The sequence below is a fragment of the Stenella coeruleoalba genome, assembly GCF_951394435.1.
Source record: "Stenella coeruleoalba genome assembly, contig: scaffold_134, whole genome shotgun sequence".
NCBI lineage: Eukaryota > Metazoa > Chordata > Mammalia > Artiodactyla > Delphinidae > Stenella > Stenella coeruleoalba.
Genome location: NW_027646170.1, coordinates 333,934 through 361,673, shown reverse-complemented (window position 1 = coordinate 361,673; position 27,740 = coordinate 333,934). Strand labels below are relative to the sequence as shown.

The following is a 27,740-nucleotide window of genomic DNA, read 5'->3' as shown; positions in this document are numbered from 1 at the left end:
ACTTATGGTCCTATAGCTTAGGGAAATTAAAATCAAAAAGACACAGCCACCCCAAAGTTTGGAACGGCTCTGTTTACAAGAACCTCGTTTACAGTACAAGTTCAACATCGCAGAAAGTGAAAAATGGATAAAAAAGTTGTGGTATTTACTTACAAAGCAATATCACTCAGCAATGAAATCTGTGTCATCAGGCCCTTAGCAGCACAATGATTGGATTCAGGTATGATGATTCTAACTGAAATAAGTCACACAGAAAAAGAAACATCATAAGATATCAGTAATACACGGAATGTAAACTTGGCTACACAGGAACTGCATTCCAAAACAGAACAGGGTCTCAAATTTCGAAAACCAACTTATGCTTGCTTAAGGGGAAAGGTGAGTTGGGGTGCTGCAAAAAACCAGAGATTGAAATGAGCACAGATAAAGTTCCTTAAGCCAAATATGGAACAGACAAGAGCTACTCCTTGCTCAACGAAATGGACTCAACACCGCATATTAAACGCCTAAGAATGCACCTCACTAGTAAGTATCTTAAAACCTATGGATTGCTATGTCTCCGAAAGAGAATCAAGCATGTGTACAGGGGCATAAACGCAGCAGTGATAGGATTGGAGAGGTTCGTGAGCAAATGAACACCCTTTAAAGTCATATTGCATGGTACCCATTCCACGGGTTTCAACTACCCAGGTTTAAGGTATTCTTCCTTCATCTAAAACATGCATGTGGAACCTAGAGTATGATCAACCATGTGATCGGGAGACGTGTTCAAATATGTCTCAGTTTTCGTACCCTGGTACTCGGGTGCAACATTCCAGACGCTTTACTAACACTCTCCCCACTTGGAGAGTCAGTCCCTTTAACTTCCTGTTTGGCCCAGTTTGCAATTTCTGTGGAAGATGAACAGGAATAGCGAGAACCAATGAAAGACTAGCTGGAGGTGTCTGGATGGGCAAATATAACTCTCATTTCCCACCAGGAAGAGGAATTAACCAAAGGCTCAGCGTGCCGTGCCAGAACCAGATTAGGGCCTGAAGACATCCTGCAGTGTTGCGGCCAGGTCACAAGAAAGCGAGTTGAAGAAAGGAGCTCAGGGGCACTGTAATTCACAAACCTGCAGAGTTATAAATGACAGCTATCGTCCAAAAATAGACTGAAGTAAGGCTGCCAAGAGGACTTGAAAGCGGGGCAGAATTGCAGGAAACCGATTTCAGGAGGTAGACTGGAATTGCATTGAAGGCATAGGAAAAGAGGCAGAACGTCCACAATGATGCACTTGGCCAAAAAGGGCGTATGCGTTTTTTCCTGAATATATTCAGGAAAAAACGCATACGCCCTTTTTGGCCAACCAAGCAAGCTTGCAAAGGAAATCTGCACTACAATGAAGTCTCACTTCCCCCCGGTCAAAAGGGCCATCTGAAAAAAGTGTAAAATCCAGAAAGGCAGGACAGGCCATGGAGAACTGGGAGCCTTGTTATGCTGATGGGCGGGATGTAAATTGCCAACAGACACTCAGGAGAAGTGTATGGTGTTTCCTGAAACATCTAAAAAACAAAGCAACAGAGCCGAGGGCACTTGCGCTTATGGTCCTATAGCTTAGGGAAATTAAAATCAAAAAGACACAGCCACCCCAAAGTTTGGGACGCCTCCGGTTACAAGAACCTCGTTTACCGTACAAGTTCAATATCACAGAAAGTGAAAAATGGATAAAGAACTTGTGGTACTTACGTACAATGCAGTATCACTCAGCAATGAAATCTATGTCATCAGGCCCGTAGCAGCATAATGAGTGGATTCAGGTACGATGATTCTAACTGAAATAAGTCACACAGAAACAGAAACATCATAAGATATCACTAATACACGGAATGTAAACTTGGCTACACAGGAACTGCATTCCAAAACAGAACAGGGTCTCAAATTTAGAAAACCAACTTATGCTTGCTTAAGGTGAAAGGTGAGTTGGGGTGCTGCATAAAACCAGAGATTGAAATGAGCACAGATAAAGTTCCTTAAGCCAAATATGGAATACACAAGAGCTACTCCTTGCTCAACGAAATGGACACAAAACCCCATATTAAACGCCTAAGAATGCACCTGACTAGTAAGTATCTTAAAACCTATGGATTGCTATGTCTCCGAAAGAGAATCAAGCATGTGTACAGGGGCATAAACGCAGCAGTGATAGGATTGGAGAGGTTCGTGAGCAAATGAAGACCCTTTGAAGTCATATTGCATGGTACCCATTCCACGGGTTTCAACTACCCAGGTTTAAGGTATTCTTCCTTCATCTAAAACATGCATGTGGAACCTAGAGTATGATCAACCATGTGATCGGGAGACGTGTTCAAATATGTCTCAGTTTTCGTACCCTGGTACTCGGGTGCAACATTCCAGACGCTTTACTAACACTCTCCCCACTTGGAGAGTCAGTCCCTTTAACCTCCTGTTTGGCCCAGTTTGCAATTTCTGTGGAAGATGAACAGGAATAGCGAGAACCAATGAAAGACTAGCTGGAGGTGTCTGGATGGGCAAATATAACTCTCATTTCCCACCAGGAAGAGGAATTAACCAAAGGCTCAGCGTGCCGTGCCAGAACCAGTTTAGGGCCTGAAGACATCCTGCGGTGTTGCGGCCAGGTCACAAGAAAGCGAGTTGAAGAAAGGAGCTCAGGGGCACTGTAATTCACAAACCTTCAGAGTTATAAATGACAGCTATCGTCCAAAAATAGACTGAAGTAAGGCTGCCAAGAGGACTTGAAAGCGGGGCAGAATTGCAGGAAACCGATTTCAGGAGGTAGACTGGAATTGCATTGAAAGCATAGGAAAAGAGGCAGAACGTCCACAATGATGCACTTGGCCAAAAAGGGCGTATGCGTTTTTTCCTGAATATATTCAGGAAAAAACGCATACGCCCTTTTTGGCCAACCAAGCAAGCTTGCAAAGGAAATCTGCACTACAATGAAGTCTCACTTCCCCCCGGTCAAAAGGGCCATCTGAAAAAAGTGTAAAATCCAGAAAGGCAGGACAGGCCATGGAGAACTGGGAGCCTTGTTATGCTGATGGGCGGGATGTAAATTGCCAACAACCACTTGGGAGAAGTGTATGGTGTTTCCTGAAACATCTAAAAAACAAAGCAACAGAACCTAGGGCACATCCACTTATGGTCCTATAGCTTAGGGAAATTAAAATCAAAAAGACACAGCCACCCCAAAGTTTGGAACGGCTCTGTTTACAAGAACCTCGTTTACAGTACAAGTTCAACATCGCAGAAAGTGAAAAATGGATAAAGAAGTTGTGGTATTTACTTACAAAGCAATATCACTCAGCAATGAAATCTGTGTCATCAGGCCCTTAGCAGCACAATGAGTGGATTCAGGTATGATGATTCTAACTGAAATAAGTCACACAGAAAAAGAAACATCATAAGATATCACTAATACACGGAATGTAAACTTGGCTACACAGGAACTGCATTCCAAAACAGAACAGGGTCTCAAATTTAGAAAACCAACTTATGCTTGCTTAAGGGGAAAGGTGAGTTGGGGTGCTGCATAAAACCAGAGATTGAAATGAGCACAGATAAAGTTCCTTAAGCCAAATATGGAATAGACAAGAGCTACTCCTTGCTCAACGAAATGGACTCAAAACCCCATATTAAACGCCTAAGAATGTACCTGACTAGTAAGTATCTTAAAACCTATGGATTGCTATGTCTCCAAAAGAGAATCAAGCGTGTGTACAGGGGCATAAACGCAGCAGTGATAGGATTGGAGAGGTTCGGGGAGCAAATGAAGACCCTTTGAAGTCATATTGCATGGTACCCATTACACGGGTCTCAACTCTCCAGGTTTAAGGTATTCTTCCTTCAGCTAAAACATGCATGTGGAACCCAGAGTATGATCAACCATGTGAACGGGAGACGTGTTCAAATATGTCTCAGTTTTCCTCCCCTGGTACTCGGGTGCAACATTCCAGACGCTTTACTAACACTCTCCCGACTTGGAGAGTCAGTCCCTTTAACCTCCTGTTTGGCCCAGTTTGCAATTTCTGCGGAAGATGAACAGGAATAGCGAGAACCAATGAGAGGCTAGCTGGAGGTGTCTGGACAGGCAAATTCAACTCTCATTTCCCACCAGGAAGAGGAATTAACCAAAGGCTCAGCATGCCGGGCCGGAACCAGATTAGGGCCTGAAGCCATCCTGCGGTGTTGCGGCCAGGTCACAAGAAAGCGAGTTGAAGAAAGGAGCTCAGGGGCACTGTAATTCACAAACCTGCAGAGTTATAAATGACAGCTATCGTCCAAAAATAGACTGAAGTAAGGCTGCCAAGAGGACTTGAAAACGGGGCAGAATTGCAGGAAACCGATTTCAGGAGGTAGACTGGAATTGCATTGAAAGCATAGGAAAAGAGGCAGAACGTCCACAATGATGCACTTGGCCAAAAAGGGCGTATGCGTTTTTTCCTGAATATATTCAGGAAAAAACGCATACGCCCTTTTTGGCCAACCAAGCAAGCTTGCAAAGGAAATCTGCACTACAATGAAGTCTCACTTCCCCCTGGTCAAAAGGGCCATCTGAAAAAAGTGTAAAATCCAGAAAGGCAGGACAGGCCATGGAGAACTGGGAGCCTTGTTATGCTGATGGGCGGGATGTAAATTGCCAACAACCACTCGGGAGAAGTGTATGGTGTTTCCTGAAACATCTAAAAAACAAAGCAACAGAGCCTAGGGCACTTCCACTTATGGTCCTATAGCTTAGGGAATTTAAAATCAAAAAGACACAGCCACCCCAAAGTTTGGAACGGCTCTGTTTACAAGAACCTCGTTTACAGTACAAGTTCAACATCGCAGAAAGTGAAAAATGGTTAAAGAAGTTGTGGTATTTACTTAAAAATCAATATCACTCAGCAATGAAATCTGTGTCATCAGGCCCTTAGCAGCACAATGAGTGGATTCAGGTATGATGATTCTAACTGAAATAAGTCACACAGAAAAAGAAACATCATAAGATATCAGTAATACACGGAATGTAAACTTGGCTACACAGGAACTGAATTACAGAACAGAACAGGGTCTCAAATTTCGAAAACCAACTTATGCTTGCTTAAGGGGAAAGGTGAGTTGGGGTGCTGCATAAAACCAGAGATTGAAATGAGCACAGATAAAGTTCCTTAAGCCAAATATGGAATAGACAAGAGCTACTCCTTGCTCAACGAAATGGACTCAACACCGCATATTAAACGCCTAAGAATGTACCTGACTAGTAAGTATCTTAAAACCTATAGATTGCTATGTCTCCGAAAGAGAATCAAGCATGTGTACAGGGGCATAAACGCAGCAGTGATAGGATTGGAGAGGTTCGGTGAGCAAATGAAGACCCTTTGAAGTCATATTGCATGGTACCCATTCCACGGGTTTCAACTACCCAGGTTTTAGGTATTCTTCCTTCAGCTAAAACATGCATGTGGAACCCAAGTATGATCAACCATGTGAACGGGAGACGTGTTCAAATATGTCTCAGTTTTCTTCCCCTGGTACTCGGGTGCAACATTCCAGACGCTTTACTAACACTCTCCCGACTTGGAGAGTCAGTCCCTTTAACCTCCTGTTTGGCCCAGTTTGCAATTTCTGCGGAAGATGAACAGGAATAGCGAGAACCAATGAGAGACTACCTGGAGGTGTCTGGACGGGCAAATTTAACTCTCATTTCCCACCAAGAAGAGGAAATAACCAAAGGCTCAGTGTGCCGTGCCGGAACCAGATTAGGGCCTGAAGCCATCCTGCGGTGTTGCGGCCAGCTCACAAGAAAACGAGTTGAAGAAAGGAGCTCAGGGGCACTGTAATTCACAAACCTGCAGAGTTATAAATGACAGCTATCGTCCAAAAATAGACTGAAGTAAGGCTGCCAAGAGGACTTGAAAGCGGGGCAGAATTGCAGGAAACCGATTTCAGGAGGTAGACTGGAATTGCATTGAAAGCATAGGAAAAGAGGCCGAACGTCCACAATGATGCACTTGGCCAAAAAGGGCGTATGCGTTTTTTCCTGAATATATTCAGGAAAAAACGCATACGCCCTTTTTGGCCAACCAAGCAAGCTTGCAAAGGAAATCTGCACTACAATGAAGTCTCACTTCCCCCCGGTCAAAAGGGCCATCTGAAAAAAGTGTAAAATCCAGAAAGGCAGGACAGGCCATGGAGAACTGGGAGCCTTGTTATGCTGATGGGCGGGATGTAAATTGCCAACAACCACTCGGGAGAAGTGTATGGTGTTTCCTGAAACATCAAAAATACAAAGCAACAGAACCTAGGGCACTTCCACTTATGGTCCTATAGCTTAGGGAAATTAAAATCAAAAAGACACAGCCACCCCAAAGTTTGGAACGGCTCTGTTTACAAGAACCTCGTTTACAGTACAAGTTCAACATCGCAGAAAGTGAAAAATGGATAAAGAAGTTGTGGTATTTACTTACAAAGCAATATCACTCAGCAATGAAATCTGTGTCATCAGGCCCTTAGCAGCACAATGAGTGGATTCAGGTATGATGATTCTAACTGAAATAAGTCACACAGAAAAAGAAACATCATAAGATATCAGTAATACACGGAATGTAAACTTGGCTACACAGGAACTGAATTACAGAACAGAACAGGGTCTCAAATTTAGAAAACCAACTTATGCTTGCTTAAGGGTAAAGGTGAGTTGGGGTGCTGCATAAAACCAGAGATGGAAATGAGCACAGATAAAGTTCCTTAAGCCAAATATGGAATAGACAAGAGCTACTCCTTGCTCAACGAAATGGACTCAACACCGCATATTAAACGCCTAAGAATGTACCTGACTAGTAAGTATCTTAAAACCCATAGATTGCTATGTCTCCGAAAGAGAATCAAGCATGTGTACAGGGGCATAAACGCAGCAGTGATAGGATTGGAGAGGTTCAGTGAGCAAATGAAGACCCTTTGAAGTCATATTGCATGGTACCCATTCCACGGGTTTCAACTACCCAGATTTTAGGTATTCTTCCTTCAGCTAAAACATGCATGTGGAACCCAGAGTATGATCAACCATGTGATCTGGAGACGTGTTCAAATATGTCTCAGTTTTCCTCCCCTGGTACTCGGGTGCAACATTCCAGATGCTTTACTAACACTCTTCCGACTTGGAGAGTCAGTCCCTTTAACCTCCTGTTTGGCCCAGTTTGCAATTTCTGCGGAAGATGAACAGGAATAGCGAGAACCAATGAGAGGCTAGCTGGAGGTGTCTGGACGGGCAAATTCAACTCTCATTTCCCACCAGGAAGAGTAATTAACCAAAGGCTCAGCATGCCGGGCCGGAACCAGATTAGGGCCTGAAGCCATCCTGCGGAGTTGCGGCCAGGTCACAAGAAAGCGAGTTGAAGAAAGGAGCTCAGGGGCACTGTAATTCACAAACCTGCAGAGTTATAAATGACAGCTATCGTCCAAAAATAGACTGAAGTAAGGCTGCCAAGAGGACTTGAAAGCGGGGCAGAATTACAGGAAACCGATTTCAGGAGGTAGACTGGAATTGCATTGAAAGCATAGGAAAAGAGGCAGAACGTCCACAATGATGCACTTGGCCAAAAAGGGCGTATGCGTTTTTTCCTGAATATATTCAGGAAAAAACGAATACGCCCTTTTTGGCCAACCAAGCAAGCTTGCAAAGGAAATCTGCACTACAATGAAGTCTCACTTCCCCCCGGTCAAAAGGGCCATCTGAAAAAAGTGTAAAATCCAGAAAGGCAGGACAGGCCATGGAGAACTGGGAGCCTTGTTATGCTGATGGGCGGGATGTAAATTGCCAAGAACCACTTGGGAGAAGTGTATGGTGTTTCCTGAAACAACTAAAAAACAAAGCAACAGAACCTAGGGCACTTCCACTTATGGTCCTATAGCTTAGGGAAATTAAAATGAAAAAGACACAGCCACCCCAAAGTTTGGAACGGCTCTGTTTACAAGAACCTCGTTTACAGTACAAGTTCAACATCGCAGAAAGTGAAAAATGGATAAAGAAGTTGTGGTATTTACTTACAAAGCAATATCACTCAGAAATGAAATCTGTGTCATCAGGCCCTTAGCAGCACAATGAGTGGATTCAGGTATGATGATTCTAACTGAAATAAGTCACACAGAAAAAGAAACATCATAAGATATCACTAATACACGGAATGTAAACTTGGCTACACAGGAACTGCATTCCAAAACAGAACAGGGTCTCAAATTTAGAAAACCATCTTATGCTTGCTTAAGGGGAAAGGTGAGTTGGGGTGCTGCATAAAACCAGAGATTGAAATGAGCACAGATAAAGTTCCTTAAGCCAAATATGGAATAGACAAGAGCTACTCCTTGCGCAACGAAATGGACTCAACACCGCATATTAAACGCCTAAGAATGTACCTGACTAGTAAGTATCTTAAAACCTATGGATTGCTATGTCTCCGAAAGAGAATCAAGCATGTGTACATGGGCATAAATGCAGCAGTGATAGGATTGGAGGGGTTCGTGAGCAAATGAAGACCCTTTGAAGTCATATTGCATGGTACCCATTCCACGGGTCTCAACTCTCCAAGTTTAAGGTATTGTTCCTTCAGCTAAAACATGCATGTGGAACCTAGATTATGATCAACCATGTGATCGGGAGACGTGTTCAAATATGTCTCAGTTTTCGTACCCTGGTACTCGGGTTCAACATTCCAGACGCTTTACTAACACTCTCCCCACTTGGAGAGTCAGTCCCTTTAACCTCCTGTTTGGCCCAGTTTGCAATTTCTGTGGAAGATGAACAGGAATAGCGAGAACCAATGAGAGACTAGCTGGAGGTGTCTGGATGGGCAAATTTAACTCTCATTTCCCACCAGGAAGAGGAATTAACCAAAGGCTCAGTGTGCCATGCCAGAACCAGATTAGGGCCTGTAGACATCCTGCGGTGTTGCGGCCAGGTCACAAGAAAGCGAGTTGAAGAAAGGAGCTCAGGGGCACTGTAATTCACAAACCTGCAGAGTTATAATTGACAGCTATCGTCCAAAAATAGACTGAAGTAAGGCTGCCAAGAGGACTTGAAAGCGGGGCAGAATTGCAGGAAACCGATTTCAGGAGGTAGACTGGAATTGCATTAAAGGCATAGGAAAAGAGGCAGAAGGCCCACAATTATGCACTTGGCCAAAAAGGGCGTATGCGTTTTTTCCTGAATATATTCAGGAAAAAACGCATACGCCCTTTTTGGCCAACCAAGCAAACTTGCAAAGGAAATCTGCACTACAATGAAGTCTCACTTCTCCCCGGTCAAAAGGGCCATCTGAAAAAAGTGTAAACTCCAGAAAGGCAGGACAGGCCATGGAGAACTGGGAGCCTTGTTATGCTGATGGGCGGGATGTAAATTGCCAACAGATGCTCAGGAGAAGTGTATGGTGTTTCCTGAAACATCTAAAAAACAAAGCATCAGAGCCTAGGGCACTTCCACTTATGGTCCTATAGCTTAGGGAAATTAAAATCAAAAAGACACAGCCACCCCAAAGTTTGGAACGGCTCTGTTTACAAGAACCTCGTTTACAGTACAAGTTCAACATCGCAGAAAGTGAAAAATGGATAAAAAAGTTGTGGTATTTACTTACAAAGCAATATCACTCAGCAATGAAATCTGTGTCATCAGGCCCTTAGCAGCACAATGATTGGATTCAGGTATGATGATTCTAACTGAAATAAGTCACACAGAAAAAGAAACATCATAAGATATCAGTAATACACGGAATGTAAACTTGGCTACACAGGAACTGCATTCCAAAACAGAACAGGGTCTCAAATTTCGAAAACCAACTTATGCTTGCTTAAGGGGAAAGGTGAGTTGGGGTGCTGCAAAAAACCAGAGATTGAAATGAGCACAGATAATGTTCCTTAAGCCAAATATGGAACAGACAAGAGCTACTCCTTGCTCAACGAAATGGACTCAACACCGCATATTAAACGCCTAAGAATGCACCTCACTAGTAAGTATCTTAAAACCTATGGATTGCTATGTCTCCGAAAGAGAATCAAGCATGTGTACAGGGGCATAAACGCAGCAGTGATAGGATTGGAGAGGTTCGTGAGCAAATGAACACCCTTTGAAGTCATATTGCATGGTACCCATTCCACGGGTTTCAACTACCCAGGTTTAAGGTATTCTTCCTTCATCTAAAACATGCATGTGGAACCTAGAGTATGATCAACCATGTGATCGGGAGACGTGTTCAAATATGTCTCAGTTTTCGTACCCTGGTACTCGGGTGCAACATTCCAGACGCTTTACTAACACTCTCCCCACTTGGAGAGTCAGTCCCTTTAACTTCCTGTTTGGCCCAGTTTGCAATTTCTGTGGAAGATGAACAGGAATAGCGAGAACCAATGAAAGACTAGCTGGAGGTGTCTGGATGGGCAAATATAACTCTCATTTCCCACCAGGAAGAGGAATTAACCAAAGGCTCAGCGTGCCGTGCCAGAACCAGATTAGGGCCTGAAGACATCCTGCAGTGTTGCGGCCAGGTCACAAGAAAGCGAGTTGAAGAAAGGAGCTCAGGGGCACTGTAATTCACAAACCTGCAGAGTTATAAATGACAGCTATCGTCCAAAAATAGACTGAAGTAAGGCTGCCAAGAGGACTTGAAAGCGGGGCAGAATTGCAGGAAACCGATTTCAGGAGGTAGACTGGAATTGCATTGAAGGCATAGGAAAAGAGGCAGAACGTCCACAATGATGCACTTGGCCAAAAAGGGCGTATGCGTTTTTTCCTGAATATATTCAGGAAAAAACGCATACGCCCTTTTTGGCCAACCAAGCAAGCTTGCAAAGGAAATCTGCACTACAATGAAGTCTCACTTCCCCCCGGTCAAAAGGGCCATCTGAAAAAAGTGTAAAATCCAGAAAGGCAGGACAGGCCATGGAGAACTGGGAGCCTTGTTATGCTGATGGGCGGGATGTAAATTGCCAACAGACACTCAGGAGAAGTGTATGGTGTTTCCTGAAACATCTAAAAAACAAAGCAACAGAGCCGAGGGCACTTGCGCTTATGGTCCTATAGCTTAGGGAAATTAAAATCAAAAAGACACAGCCACCCCAAAGTTTGGGACGCCTCCGGTTACAAGAACCTCGTTTACCGTACAAGTTCAATATCACAGAAAGTGAAAAATGGATAAAGAACTTGTGGTACTTACGTACAATGCAGTATCACTCAGCAATGAAATCTATGTCATCAGGCCCGTAGCAGCATAATGAGTGGATTCAGGTACGATGATTCTAACTGAAATAAGTCACACAGAAAAAGAAACATCATAAGATATCACTAATACACGGAATGTAAACTTGGCTACACAGGAACTGCATTCCAAAACAGAACAGGGTCTCAAATTTAGAAAACCAACTTATGCTTGCTTAAGGTGAAAGGTGAGTTGGGGTGCTGCATAAAACCAGAGATTGAAATGAGCACAGATAAAGTTCCTTAAGCCAAATATGGAATACACAAGAGCTACTCCTTGCTCAACGAAATGGACACAAAACCCCATATTAAACGCCTAAGAATGCACCTGACTAGTAAGTATCTTAAAACCTATGGATTGCTATGTCTCCGAAAGAGAATCAAGCATGTGTACAGGGGCATAAACGCAGCAGTGATAGGATTGGAGAGGTTCGTGAGCAAATGAAGACCCTTTGAAGTCATATTGCATGGTACCCATTCCACGGGTTTCAACTATCCAGGTTTAAGGTATTCTTCCTTCATCTAAAACATGCATGTGGAACCTAGAGTATGATCAACCATGTGATCGGGAGACGTGTTCAAATATGTCTCAGTTTTCGTACCCTGGTACTCGGGTGCAACATTCCAGACGCTTTACTAACACTCTCCCCACTTGGAGAGTCAGTCCCTTTAACCTCCTGTTTGGCCCAGTTTGCAATTTCTGTGGAAGATGAACAGGAATAGCGAGAACCAATGAAAGACTAGCTGGAGGTGTCTGGATGGGCAAATATAACTCTCATTTCCCACCAGGAAGAGGAATTAACCAAAGGCTCAGCGTGCCGTGCCAGAACCAGTTTAGGGCCTGAAGACATCCTGCGGTGTTGCGGCCAGGTCACAAGAAAGCGAGTTGAAGAAAGGAGCTCAGGGGCACTGTAATTCACAAACCTTCAGAGTTATAAATGACAGCTATCGTCCAAAAATAGACTGAAGTAAGGCTGCCAAGAGGACTTGAAAGCGGGGCAGAATTGCAGGAAACCGATTTCAGGAGGTAGACTGGAATTGCATTGAAAGCATAGGAAAAGAGGCAGAACGTCCACAATGATGCACTTGGCCAAAAAGGGCGTATGCGTTTTTTCCTGAATATATTCAGGAAAAAACGCATACGCCCTTTTTGGCCAACCAAGCAAGCTTGCAAAGGAAATCTGCACTACAATGAAGTCTCACTTCCCCCTGGTCAAAAGGGCCATCTGAAAAAAGTGTAAAATCCAGAAAGGCAGGACAGGCCATGGAGAACTGGGAGCCTTGTTATGCTGATGGGCGGGATGTAAATTGCCAACAACCACTTGGGAGAAGTGTATGGTGTTTCCTGAAACATCTAAAAAACAAAGCAACAGAACCTAGGGCACATCCACTTATGGTCCTATAGCTTAGGGAAATTAAAATCAAAAAGACACAGCCACCCCAAAGTTTGGAACGGCTCTGTTTACAAGAACCTCGTTTACAGTACAAGTTCAACATCGCAGAAAGTGAAAAATGGATAAAGAAGTTGTGGTATTTACTTACAAAGCAATATCACTCAGCAATGAAATCTGTGTCATCAGGCCCTTAGCAGCACAATGAGTGGATTCAGGTATGATGATTCTAACTGAAATAAGTCACACAGAAAAAGAAACATCATAAGATATCAGTAATACACGGAATGGAAACTTGGCTACACAGGAACTGAATTACAGAACAGAACAGGGTCTCAAATTTAGAAAACCAACTTATGCTTGCTTAAGGGGAAAGGTGAGTTGGGGTGCTGCATAAAACCAGAGATTGAAATGAGCACAGATAAAGTTCCTTAAGCCAAATATGGAATAGACAAGAGCTACTCCTTGCTCGACGACATGGACTCAACACCCCATATTAAACGCCTAAGAATGTACCTGACTAGTAAGTATCTTAAAACCTATGGATTGCTACGTCTCCGAAAGAGAATCAAGCATGTGTACAGGGGCATAAACGCAGCAGTGATAGGATTGGAGAGGTTCGTGAGCAAATGAAGACCCTTTGAAGTCATATTGCATGGTACCCATTACACGGGTCTTAACTCTCCAGGTTTAAGGTATTCTTCCTTCAGCTAAAACATGCATGTGGAACCCAGAGTATGATCAACCATGTGAACGGGAGACGTGTTCAAATATGTCTCAGTTTTCCTCCCCTGGTACTCGGGTGCAACATTCCAGACGCTTTACTAACACTCTCCCCACTTGGAGAGTCAGTCCCTTTAACCTCCTGTTTGGCCCAGTTTGCAATTTCTGCGGAAGATGAACAGGAATAGCGAGAACCAATGAGAGACTACCTGGAGGTGTCTGGACGGGCAAATTTAACTCTCATTTCCCACCAGGAAGAGGAATTTACCAAAGGCTCAGCGTGCCGTGCCGGAACCAGATTAGGGCCTGAAGCCATCCTGCGGTGTTGCGGCCAGGTCACAAGAAAGCGAGTTGAAGAAAGGAGCTCAGGGGCACTGTAATTCACAAACCTGCAGAGTTATAAATGACAGCTATCGTCCAAAAATAGACTGAAGTAAGGCTGCCAAGAGGACTTGAAAGCGGGGCAGAATTGCAGGAAACCGATTTCAGGAGGTAGACTGGAATTGAATTGAAAGCATAGGAAAAGAGGCAGAACGTCCACAATGATGCACTTGGCCAAAAAGGGCGTATGCGTTTTTTCCTGAATATATTCAGGAAAAAACGCATACGCCCTTTTTGGCCAACCAAGCAAGCTTGCAAAGGAAATCTGCACTACAATGAAGTCTCACTTCCCCCCGGTCAAAAGGGCCATCTGAAAAAAGTGTAAAATCCAGAAAGGCAGGACAGGCCATGGAGAACTGGGAGCCTTGTTATGCTGATGGGCGGGATGTAATTTGCCAACAACCACTCAGGAGAAGTGTATGGTGTTTCCTGAAACATCTAAAAAACAAAGCAACAGAACCTAGGGCACTTCCACTTATGGTCCTATAGCTTAGGGAAATTAAAATGAAAAAGACACAGCCACCCCAAAGTTTGGAACGGCTCTGTTTACAAGAACCTCGTTTACAGTACAAGTTCAACATCGCAGAAAGTGAAAAATGGATAAAGAAGTTGTGGTATTTACTTACAAAGCAATATCACTCAGCAATGAAATCTGTGTCATCAGGCCCTTAGCAGCACAATGAGTGGATTCAGGTATGATGATTCTAACTGAAATAAGTCACACAGAAAAAGAAACATCATAAGATATCACTAATACACGGAATGTAAACTTGGCTACACAGGAACTGCATTCCAAAACAGAACAGGGTCTCAAATTTAGAAAACCAACTTATGCTTGCTTAAGGGGAAAGGTGAGTTGGGGTGCTGCATAAAACCAGAGATTGAAATGAGCACAGATAAAGTTCCTTAAGCCAAATATGGAATAGACAAGAGCTACTCCTTGCTCAACGAAATGGACTCAAAACCCCATATTAAACGCCTAAGAATGTACCTGACTAGTAAGTATCTTAAAACCTATGGATTGCTATGTCTCCAAAAGAGAATCAAGCGTGTGTACAGGGGCATAAACGCAGCAGTGATAGGATTGGGGAGGTTCGGTGAGCAAATGAAGACCCTTTGAAGTCATATTGCATGGTACCCATTACACGGGTCTCAACTCTCCAGGTTTAAGGTATTCTTCCTTCAGCTAAAACATGCATGTGGAACCCAGAGTATGATCAACCATGTGAACGGGAGACGTGTTCAAATATGTCTCAGTTTTCCTCCCCTGGTACTCGGGTGCAACATTCCAGACGCTTTACTAACACTCTCCCGACTTGGAGAGTCAGTCCCTTTAACCTCCTGTTTGGCCCAGTTTGCAATTTCTGCGGAAGATGAACAGGAATAGCGAGAACCAATGAGAGGCTAGCTGGAGGTGTCTGGACGGGCAAATTCAACTCTCATTTCCCACCAGGAAGAGGAATTAACCAAAGGCTCAGCATGCCGGGCCGAAACCAGATTAGGGCCTGAAGCCATCCTGCGGTGTTGCAGCCAGCTCACAAGAAAGCGAGTTGAAGAAAGGAACTCAGGGGCACTGTAATTCACAAACCTGCAGAGTTATAAATGACAGCTATCGTCCAAAAATAGAGTGAAGTAAGGCTGCCAAGAGGACTTGAAAGCGGGGCAGAATTGCGGGAAACTGATTTCAGGAGGTAGACTGGAATTGCATTGAAAGCATAGGAAAAGAGGCAGAACGTCCACAATGATGCACTTGGCCAAATGGGCGTATGCGTTTTTTCCTGAATATATTCAGGAAAAAACGCATACGCCCTTTTTGGCCAACCAAGCAAGCTTGCAAAGGAAATCTGCACTACAATGAAGTCTCACTTCCCCCCGGTCAAAAGGGCCATCTGAAAAAAGTGTAAAATCCAGAAAGGCAGGACAGGCCATGGAGAACTGGGAGCCTTGTTATGCTGATGGGCGGGATGTAAATTGCCAACAACCACTCGGGAGAAGTGTATGGTGTTTCCTGAAACATCTAAAAAACAAAGCAACAGAGCCGAGGGCACTTGCGCTTATGGTCCTATAGCTTAGGGAAATTAAAATCAAAAAGACACAGCCACCCCAAAGTTTGGGACGCCTCCGTTTACAAGAACCTCGTTTACCGTACAAGTTCAATATCACAGAAAGTGAAAAATGGATAAAGAACTTGTGGTACTTACGTACAATGCAGTATCACTCAGCAATGAAATCTATGTCATCAGGTCCGTAGCAGCATAATGAGTGGATTCAGGTACGATGATTCTAACTGAAATAAGTCACACAGAAAAAGAAACATCATAAGATATCACTAATACACGGAATGTAAACTTGGCTACACATGAACTGCATTCCAAAACAGAACAGGGTCTCAAATTTAGAAAACCAACTTATGCTTGCTTAAGGTGAAAGGTGAGTTGGGGTGCTGCATAAAACCAGAGATTGAAATGAGCACAGATAAAGTTCCTTAAGCCAAATATGGAATACACAAGAGCTACTCCTTGCTCAACGAAATGGACACAAAACCCCATATTAAACGCCTAAGAATGCACCTGACTAGTAAGTATCTTAAAACCTATGGATTGCTATGTCTCCGAAAGAGAATCAAGCATGTGTACAGGGGCATAAACGCAGCAGTGATAGGATTGGAGAGGTTCGGTGAGCAAATGAAGACCCTTTGAAGTCATATTGCATGGTACCCATTCCACGGGTTTCAACTACCCAGGTTTAAGGTATTCTTCCTTCATCTAAAACATGCATGTGGAACCTAGAGTATGATCAACCATGTGATCGGGAGACGTGTTCAAATATGTCTCAGTTTTCGTACCCTGGTACTCGGGTGCAACATTCCAGACGCTTTACTAACACTCTCCCCACTTGGAGAGTCAGTCCCTTTAACTTCCTGTTTGGCCCAGTTTGCAATTTCTGTGGAAGATGAACAGGAATAGCGAGAACCAATGAAAGACTAGCTGGAGGTGTCTGGATGGGCAAATATAACTCTCATTTCCCACCAGGAAGAGGAATTAACCAAAGGCTCAGCGTGCCGTGCCAGAACCAGATTAGGGCCTGAAGACATCCTGCGGTGTTGCGGCCAGGTCACAAGAAAGCGAGTTGAAGAAAGGAGCTCAGGGGCACTGTAATTCACAAACCTGCAGAGTTATAAATGACAGCTATCGTCCAAAAATAGACTGAAGTAAGGCTGCCAAGAGGACTTGAAAGCGGGGCAGAATTGCAGGAAACCGATTTCAGGAGGTAGACTGGAATTGCATTGAAAGCATAGGAAAAGAGGCAGAACGTCCACAATGATGCACTTGGCCAAAAAGGGCGTATGCGTTTTTTCCTGAATATATTCAGGAAAAAACGCATACGCCCTTTTTGGCCAACCAAGCAAGCTTGCAAAGGAAATCTGCACTACAATGAAGTCTCACTTCTCCCCGGTCAAAAGGGTCATCTGAAAAAAGCGTAAACTCCAGAAAGGCAGGACAGGCCATGGAGAACTGGGAGCCTTGTTATGCTGATGGGCGGGATGTAAATTGCCAACAACCACTGGGGAGAAGTGTATGGTGTTTCCTGAAACATCTAAAAAACAAAGCATCAGAGCCTAGGGCACTTCCACTTATGGTCCTATAGCTTAGGGAAATTAAAATCAAAAAGACACAGCCACCCCAAAGTTTGGGACACCTCCGTTTACAAGAACCTCGTTTACCGTACAAGTTCAATATCACAGAAAGTGAAAAATGGATAAAGAACTTGTGGTACTTACGTAAAATGCAGTATCGCTCAGCAATGAAATCTATGTCATCAGGCCCGTAGCAGCATAATGAGTGGATTCAGGTATGATGATTCTAACTGAAATAAGTCACACAGAAAAAGAAACATCATAAGTTATCACTAATACACGGAATGTAAACTTGGCTACACAGGAACTGCATTCCAAAACAGAACAGGGTCACAAATTTAGAAAACCAACTTATGCTTGCTTAAGGGGAAAGGTGAGTTGGGGTGCTGCATAAAACCAGAGATTGAAATGAGCACAGATAAAGTTCCTTAAGCCAAATATGGATTAGACAAGAGCTACTCCTTGCTCAACGAAATGGACTCAAAACCCCATATTAAACGCCTAAGAATGTACCTGACTAGTAAGTATCTTAAAACCTATGGATTGCTATGTCTCCGAAAGAGAATCAAGCATGTGTACAGGGGCATAAACGCAGCAGTGATAGGATTGGAGAGGTTCGGTGAGCAAATGAAGACCCTTTTAAGTCATATTGCATGGTACCCATTACACGGGTCTTAACTCTCCAGGTTTAAGGTATTCTTCCTTCAGCTAAAACATGCATGTGGAACCCAGAGTATGATCAACCATGTGAACGGGAGACGTGTTCAAATATGTCTCAGTTTTCCTCCCCTGGTACTCGGGTGCAACATTCCAGATGCTTTACTAACACTCTCCCCACTTGGAGAGTCAGTCCCTTTAACCTCCTGTTTGGCCCAGTTTGCAATTTCTGCGGAAATGAACAGGAATAGAGAGAACCAATGAGAGACTAGCTGGAGGTGTCTGGACGGGCAAATTTAACTCTCATTTCCCACCAGGAAGAGGAATTAACCAAAGGCTCAGCGTGCCGTGCCGGAACCAGATTAGGGCCTGAAGCCATCCTGCGGTGTTGCGGCCAGGTCACAAGAAAGCGAGTTGAAGAAAGGAGCTCAGGGGCACTGTAATTCACAAACCTGCAGAGTTATAAATGACAGCTATCGTCCAAAAATAGACTGAAGTAAGGCTGCCAAGAGGACTTGAAAGCGGGGCAGAATTGCAGGAAACCGATTTCAGGAGGTAGACTGGAATTGCATTGAAAGCATAGGAAAAGAGGCAGAACGTCCACAATGATGCACTTGGCCAAAAAGGGCGTATGCGTTTTTTCCTGAATATATTCAGGAAAAAACGCATACGCCCATTTTGGCCAACCAAGCAAGCTTGCAAAGGAAATCTGCACTACAATGAAGTCTCACTTCCCCCCGGTCAAAAGGGCCATCTGAAAAAAGTGTAAAATCCAGAAAGGCAGGACAGGCCATGGAGAACTGGGAGCCTTGTTATGCTGATGGGCGGGATGTAAATTGCCAACAACCACTTGGGAGAATTGTATGGTGTTTCCTGAAACATCTAAAAAACAAAGCAACAGAACCTAGGGCACTTCCACTTATGGTCCTATAGCTTAGGGAAATTAAAATCAAAAAGACACAGCCACCCCAATGTTTGGAACGGCTCTGTTTACAAGAACCTCGTTTACAGTACAAGTTCAACATCGAAGAAAGTGAAAAATGGATAAAGAAGTTGTGGTATTTACTTACAAAGCAATATCACTCAGCAATGAAATCTGTGTCATCAGGCCCTTAGCATCACAATGAGTGGATTCAGGTATGATGATTCTAACTGAAATAAGTCACACAGAAAAAGAAACATCATAAGATATCAGTAATACACGGAATGGAAACTTGGCTACACAGGAACTGAATTACAGAACAGAACAGGGTCTCAAATTTAGAAAACCAACTTATGCTTGCTTAAGGGGAAAGGTGAGTTGGGGTGCTGCATAAAACCAGAGATTGAAATGAGCACAGATAAAGTTCCTTAAGCCAAATATGGAATAGACAAGAGCTACTCCTTGCTCAACGAAATGGACTCAACACCGCATATTAAACGCCTAAGAATGTACCTGACTAGTAAGTATCTTAAAACCTATGGATTGCTATGTCTCCGAAAGAGAATCAAGCATGTGTACATGGGCATAAATGCAGCAGTGATAGGATTGGAGGGGTTCGTGAGCAAATGAAGACCCTTTGAAGTCATATTGCATGGTACCCATTCCACGGGTCTCAACTCTCCAGGTTTAAGGTATTGTTCCTTCAGCTAAAACATGCATGTGGAACCTAGATTATGATCAACCATGTGATCGGGAGACGTGTGCAAATATGTCTCAGTTTTCGTACCCTGGTACTCGGGTTCAACATTCCAGACGCTTTACTAACACTCTCCCGAATTGGAGAGTCAGTCCCTTTAACCTCCTGTTTGGCCCAGTTTGCAATTTCTGTGGAAGATGAACAGGAATAGCGAGAACCAATGAGAGACTAGCTGGAGGTGTCTGGATGGGCAAATTTAACTCTCATTTCCCACCAGGAAGAGGGATTAACCAAAGGCTCAGCGTGCCGTGCCGGAACCAGATTAGGGCCTGTAGACATCCTGCGGTGTTGCGGCCAGGTCACAAGAAAGCGAGTTGAAGAAAGGAGCTCAGGGGCACTGTAATTCACAAACCTGCAGAGTTATAAATGACAGCTATCGTCCAAAAATAGACTGAAGTAAGGCTGCCAAGAGGACTTGAAAGCGGGGCAGAATTGCAGGAAACCGATTTCAGGAGGTAGACTGGAATTGCATTGAAGGCATAGGAAAAGAGGCAGAACGTCCACAATGATGCACTTGGCCAAAAAGGGCGTATGCGTTTTTTCCTGAATATATTCAGGAAAAAACGCATACGCCCTTTTTGGCCAACCAAGCAAGCTTGCAAAGGAAATCTGCACTACAATGAAGTCTCACTTCTCCCCGGTCAAAAGGGTCATCTGAAAAAAGCGTAAACTCCAGAAAGGCAGGACAGGCCATGGAGAACTGGGAGCCTTGTTATACTGATGGGCGGGATGTAAATTGCCAACAACCACTGGGGAGTAGTGTATGGTGTTTCCTGAAACATCTAAAAAACAAAGCAACAGAGCCGAGGGCACTTGCGCTTATGGTCCTATAGCTTAGGGAAATTAAAATCAAAAAGACACAGCCACCCCAAAATTTGGGACGCCTCCGTTTACAAGAACCTCGTTTACCATACAAGTTCAATATCACAGAAAGTGAAAAATGGATAAAGAAGTTGTGGTACTTACGTACAATGCAGTATCACTCAGCAATGAAATCTATGTCATCAGGCCCGTAGCAGCATAATGAGTGGATTCAGGTATGATGATTCTAACTGAAATAAGTCACACAGAAAAAGAAATATCATAAGATATCAGTAATACACGGAATGTAAACTTGGCTACACAGGAACTGCATTCCAAAACAGAACAGGGTCTCAAATTTAGAAAACCAACTTATGCTTGCTTAAGGTGAAAGGTGAGTTGGGGTGCTGCATAAAACCAGAGATTGAAATGAGCACAGATAATGTTCCTTAAGCCAAATATGGAATACACAAGAGCTACTCCTTGCTCAACGAAATGGACACAAAACCCCATATTAAACGCCTAAGAATGCACCTGACTAGTAAGTATCTTAAAACCTATGGATTGCTATGTCTCCGAAAGAGAATCAAGCATGTGTACAGGGGCATAAACGCAGCAGTGATAGGATTGGAGAGGTTCGTGAGCAACTGAAGACCCTTTGAAGTCATATTGCATGGTACCCATTCCACGGGTTTCAACTACCCAGGTTTAAGGTATTCTTCCTTCATCTAAAACATGCATGTGGAACCTAGAGTATGATCAACCATGTGATCGGGAGACGTGTTCAAATATGTCTCAGTTTTCGTACCCTGGTACTCGGGTGCAACATTCCAGACGCTTTACTAACACTCTCCCCACTTGGAGAGTCAGTTCCTTTAACTTCCTGTTTGGCCCAGTTTGCAATTTCTGTGGAAGATGAACAGGAATAACGAGAACCAATGAAAGACTAGCTGGAGGTGTCTGGACGGGCAAATTTAACTCTCATTTCCCACCAGGAAGAGGAATTAACCAAAGGCTCAGTGTGCCGTGCCAGAACCAGATTAGGGCCTGAAGACATCCTGCGGTGTTGCGGCCAGGTCACAAGAAAGCGAGTTGAAGAAAGGAGCTCAGGGGCACTGTAATTCACAAACCTGCAGAGTTATAAATGACAGCTATCGTCCAAAAATAGACTGAAGTAAGGCTGCCAAGAGGACTTGAAAGCGGGGCAGAAATGCAGGAAACCGATTTCAGGAGGTAGACTGGAATTGCATTGAAAGCATAGGAAAAGAGGCAGAACGTCCACAATGATGCACTTGGCCAAAAAGGGCGTATGCGTTTTTTCCTGAATATATTCAGGAAAAAACGCATACGCCCTTTTTGGCCAACCAAGCAAGCTTGCGAAGGAAATCTGCACTACAATGAAGTCTCACTTCCCCCTGGTCAAAAGGGCCATCTGAAAAAAGTGTAAAATCCAGAAAGGCAGGACAGGCCATGGAGAACTGGGAGCCTTGTTATGCTGATGGGCGGGATGTAAATTGCCAACAGACACTCAGGAGAAGTGTATGGTGTTTCCTGAAACATCTAAAAAACAAAGCAACAGAACCTAGGGCACTTCCACTTATGGTCCTATAGCTTAGGGAAATTAAAATCAAAAAGACACAGCCACCCCAATGTTTGGAACGGCTCTGTTTACAAGAACCTCGTTTACAGTACAAGTTCAACATCGCAGAAAGTGAACAATGGATAAAGAAGTTGTGGTATTTAGTTACAAAGCAATATCACTCAGCAATGAAATCTATGTCATCAGGCCCTTAGCAGCACAATGAGTGGATTCAGGTATGATGATTCTAACTGAAATAAGTCACACAGAAAAAGAAACATCATAAGATATCAGTAATACACGGAATGTAAACTTGGCTACACAGGAACTGAATTACAGAACAGAACAGGGTCTCAAATTTAGAAAACCAACTTATGCTTGCTTAAGGGTAAAGGTGAGTTGGGGTGCTGCATAAAACCAGAGATTGAAATGAGCACAGATAAAGTTCCTTACGCCAAATATGGAATAGACAAGAGCTACTCCTTGCTCAACGAAATGGACTCAACACCGCATATTAAACACCTAAGAATGTACCTGACTAGGAAGTATCTTAAAACCTATGGATTGCTATGTCTCCGAAAGAGAATCAAGCATGTGTACAGGGCCATAAACGCAGCAGTGATAGGATTGGAGAGGTTCGGTGAGCAAATGAAGACCCTTTGAAGTCATATTGCATGGTACCCATTCCACGGGTTTCAACTACCCAGGTTTTAGGTATTCTTCCTTCAGCTAAAACATGCATGTGGAACCCAAGTATGATCAACCATGTGAACGGGAGACGTGTTCAAATATGTCTCAGTTTTCCTCCCCTGGTACTCGGGTGCAACATTCCAGACGCTTTACTAAAACTCTCCCCACTTGGAGAGTCAGCGACTTTAACCTCCTGTTTGGCCCAGTTTGCAATTTCTGCGGAAGATGAACAGGAATAGCGAGAACCAATGGAGACTAGCTGGAGGTGTCTGGACGGGCAAATTTAACTCTCATTTCCTACCAGGAAGAGGAATTAACCAAAGGCTCAGCGTGCTATGCCAGAACCAGATTAGGGCCTGAAGCCATCCTGCGGTGTTGCGGCCAGGTCACAAGAAAGCGAGTTGAAGAAAGGAGCTCAGGGGCACTGTAATTCACAAACCTGCAGAGTTATATATGACAGCTATCGTCCAAAAATAGACTGAAGTAAGGCTGCCAAGAGGACTTGAAAGCGGGGCAGAAATGCAGGAAACCGATTTCAGGAGGTAGACTGGAATTGCATTGAAAGCATAGGAAAAGAGGCAGAACGTCCACAATGATGCACTTGGCCAAAAAGGGCGTATGCGTTTTTTCCTGAATATATTCAGGAAAAAACGCATACGCCCTTTTTGGCCAACCAAGCAAGCTTGCGAAGGAAATCTGCACTACAATGAAGTCTCACTTCCCCCTGGTCAAAAGGGCCATCTGAAAAAAGTGTAAAATCCAGAAAGGCAGGACAGGCCATGGAGAACTGGGAGCCTTGTTATGCTGATGGGCGGGATGTAAATTGCCAACAGACACTCAGGAGAAGTGTATGGTGTTTCCTGAAACATCTAAAAAACAAAGCAACAGAACCTAGGGCACTTCCACTTATGGTCCTATAGCTTAGGGAAATTAAAATCAAAAAGACACAGCCACCCCAAAGTTTGGAACGGCTCTGTTTACAAGAACCTCGTTTACAGTACAAGTTCAACATCGCAGAAAGTGAACAATGGATAAAGAAGTTGTGGTATTTAGTTACAAAGCAATATCACTCAGCAATGAAATCTATGTCATCAGGCCCTTAGCAGCACAATGAGTGGATTCAGGTATGATGATTCTAACTGAAATAAGTCACACAGAAAAAGAAACATCATAAGATATCAGTAATACACGGAATGTAAACTTGGCTACACAGGAACTGAATTACAGAACAGAACAGGGTCTCAAATTTAGAAAACCAACTTATGCTTGCTTAAGGGTAAAGGTGAGTTGGGGTGCTGCATAAAACCAGAGATTGAAATGAGCACAGATAAAGTTCCTTACGCCAAATATGGAATAGACAAGAGCTACTCCTTGCTCAACGAAATGGACTCAACACCGCATATTAAACACCTAAGAATGTACCTGAGTAGGAAGTATCTTAAAACCTATGGATTGCTATGTCTCCGAAAGAGAATCAAGCATGTGTACAGGGCCATAAACGCAGCAGTGATAGGATTGGAGAGGTTCGGTGAGCAAATGAAGACCCTTTGAAGTCATATTGCATGGTACCCATTCCACGGGTTTCAACTACCCAGGTTTAAGGTATTCTTCCTTCAGCTAAAACATGCATGTGGAACCTAGAGTATGATCAACCATGTGATCGGGAGACATGTTCAAATATGTCTCAGTTTTCTTACCCTGGTACTCGGGTGCAACATTCCGGACGCATTACCTACACTCTCCCGACTTGGAGAGTCAGTCCCTTTAACCTCCTGTTTGGTCCAGTTTGCAATTTCTGCGGAAGTTGAACAGGAATAGCGAGAACCAATGAGAGGCTAGCTGGAGGTGTCTGGACGGGCAAATTTAACTCTCATTTCCCACCAGGAAGAGGAAATAACCAAAGGCTCAGCGTGCCGTACCGGAACCAATTTAGGGCCTGAAGCCATCCTGCGGTGTTGCGGCGAGCTCAAAAGAAAGCGAGTTGAAGAAAGGAGCTCAGGGGCACTGTAATTCACAAACCTGCAGAGTTATAAATGACAGCTATCGTCCAAAAATAGACTGAAGTAAGGCTGCCAAGAGGACTTGAAAGCGGGGCAGAATTGCAGGAAACCGATTTCAGGAGGTAGACTGGAATTGCATTGAAAGCATAGGAAAAGAGGCAGAACGTCCACAATGATGCACTTGGCCAAAAAGGGCGTATGCGTTTTTTCCTGAATATATTCAGGAAAAAACGCATACGCCCTTTTTGGCCAACCAAGCAAGCTTGCAAAGAAATCTGCACTACAATGAAGTCTCACTTCCCCCCGGTCAAAAGGGCCATCTGAAAAAAGTGTAAAATCCAGAAAGGCAGGACAGGCCATGGAGAACTGGGAGCCTTGTTATGCTGATGGGCGGGATGTAAATTGCCAACAACCACTCGGGAGAAGTGTATGGTGTTTCCTGAAACATCTAAAAAACAAAGCAACAGAGCCTAGGGCACTTCCACTTATGGTCCTATAGCTTAGGGAAATTAAAATCAAAAAGACACAGCCACCCCAAAGTTTGGAATGGCTCTGTTTACAAGAACCTCGTTTACAGTACAAGCTCAACATCGCAGAAAGTGAAAAATGGATAAAGAAGTTGTGGTATTTACTTACAAAGCAATATCACTCAGCAATGAAATCTGTGTCATCAGACCCTTAGCAGCACAATGAGTGGATTCAGGTATGATGATTCTAACTGAAATAAGTCACACAGAAAAAGAAACATCATAAGATATCAGTAATACACGGAATGGAAACTTGGCTACACAGGAACTGAATTACAGAACAGAACAGGGTCTCAAATTTAGAAAACAAACTTATGCTTGCTTAAGGGTAAAGGTGAGTTGTGGTGCTGCATAAAACCAGAGATTGAAATGAGCACAGATAAAGTTCCTTAAGCCAAATATGGAATAGACAAGAGCTACTCCTTGCTCAACGAAATGGACTCAACACCGCATATTAAACGCCTAAGAATGTACCTGACTAGTAAGTATCTTAAAACCTATGGATTGCTATGTCTCCGAAAGAGAATCAAGCAAGTGTACAGGGGCATAAACGCAGCAGTGATAGGATTGGAGAGGTTTGGTGAGCAAATGAACACCCTTTGAAGTCATATTGCATGGTACCCATTCCACGGGTTTCAACTACCCAGGTTTAAGGTATTCTTCCTTCAGCTAAAACATGCATGTGGAACCTACAGTATGATCAACCATTTGATCGGGAGACGTGTTCAAATATGTCTCAGTTTTCCTCCCCTGGTACTCGGGTGCAACATTCCAGATGCTTTACTAACACTCTCCCGACTTGGAGAGTCAGTCCCTTTAACCTCCTGTTTGGCCCAGTTTGCAATTTCTGTGGAAGATGAACAGGAATAGCGAGAACCAATGAGAGGCTAGCTGGAGGTGTCTGGATGGGCAAATTTAACTCTCATTTCCCACCAGGAAGAGGAATTAACCAAAGGCTCAGCATGCCGGGCCGGAACCAGATTAGGGCCTGAAGCCATCCTTCGGTGTTGCGGCCAGCTCAAAAGAAAGCGAGTTGAAGAAAGGAGCTCAGGGGCACTGTAATTCACAAACCTGCAGAGTTATAAATGACAGCTATCGTCCAAAAATAGACTGAAGTAAGGCTGCCAAGAGGACTTGAAAGCGGGGCAGAATTGCAGGAAACCGATTTCAGGAGGTAGACTGGAATTGTATTGAAAGCATAGGAAAAGAGGCAGAACGTCCACAATGATGCACTTGGCCAAAAAGGGCGTATGCGTTTTTTCCTGAATATATTCAGGAAAAAACGCATACGCCCTTTTTGGCCAACCAAGCAAGCTTGCAAAGGAAATCTGCACTACAATGAAGTCTCACTTCCCCCCGGTCAAAAGGGCCATCTGAAAAATGTGTAAAATCCAGAAAGGCAGGACAGGCCATGGAGAACTGGGAGCCTTGTTATGCTGATGGGCGGGATGTAAATTGCCAACAGACACTGGGGAGAAGTGTATGGTGTTTCCTGAAACATCTAAAAAACAAAGCAACAGAGCCTAGGGCTCTTCCACTTATGGTCGTATAGCTTACGGAAATTAAAATCAAAAAGACACAGCCACCCAAAAGTTTGGAACGGCTCTGTTTACAAGAACCTCGTTTACAGTACAAGTTCAACATCGCAGAATGTGAAAAATGGATAAAGAAGTTGTGGTATTTACTTACAAAGAAATATCACTCAGCAATGAAATCTATGTCATCAGGCCTTTAGCAGCACAATGAGTGGATTCAGGTATGATGATTCTAACTGAAATAAGTCACACAGAAAAAGAAACATCATAAGATATCAGTAATACACGGAATGTAAACTTGGCTACACAGGAACTGAATTACAGAACAGAACAGGGTCTCAAATTTAGAAAACCAACTTATGCTTGCTTAAGGGGAAAGGTGAGTTGGGGTGCTGCATAAAACCAGAGATCGAAATGAGCACAGATAAAGTTCCTTAAGCCAAATATGGAATAGACAAGAGCTACTCCTTGCTCAACGAAATGGACTCAACACCCCATATTAAACGCCTAAGAATGTACCTGACTAGTAAGTATCTTAAAACCTATGGATTGCTATGTCTCCGAAAGAGAATCAAGCATGTGTACAGGGGCATAAACGCAGCAGTGATAGGATTGGAGAGGTTCGGTGAGCAAATGAAGACCCTTTGAAGTCATATTGCATGGTACCCATTCCACGAGTCTCAACTCTGCAGGTTTCAGGTATTCTTCCTTCAGCTAAAACATGCATGTGGAACCCAGAGTATGATCAACTGTGTGAACGGGAGACGTGTTCAAATATGTCTCAGTTTTTGTACCCTGGTACTCGGGTGCAACATTCCAGACGCTTTATTAACACTCTCCCGACTTGGAGAGTCAGTCCCTTTAACCTCCTGTTTGGCCCAGTTTGCAATTTCTG

At 43.7% G+C, this 27,740-nt stretch overlaps 1 long non-coding RNA gene across 3 annotated transcripts in view; it reads right to left on the bottom strand.

Moving 5' to 3' along the window:
• The window catches only part of LOC307181290, a 500,419-nt gene that overhangs the window by 277,499 nt on the left and 195,180 nt on the right, over positions 1-27,740 (bottom strand). For all 3 annotated transcript variants that reach the window (XR_013826336.1, XR_013826337.1, XR_013826338.1), the window contains exon 3: positions 4,888-4,969. This is a non-coding gene — a long non-coding RNA (uncharacterized lncRNA). The remainder of the gene's footprint in view (positions 1-4,887; positions 4,970-27,740) is intronic.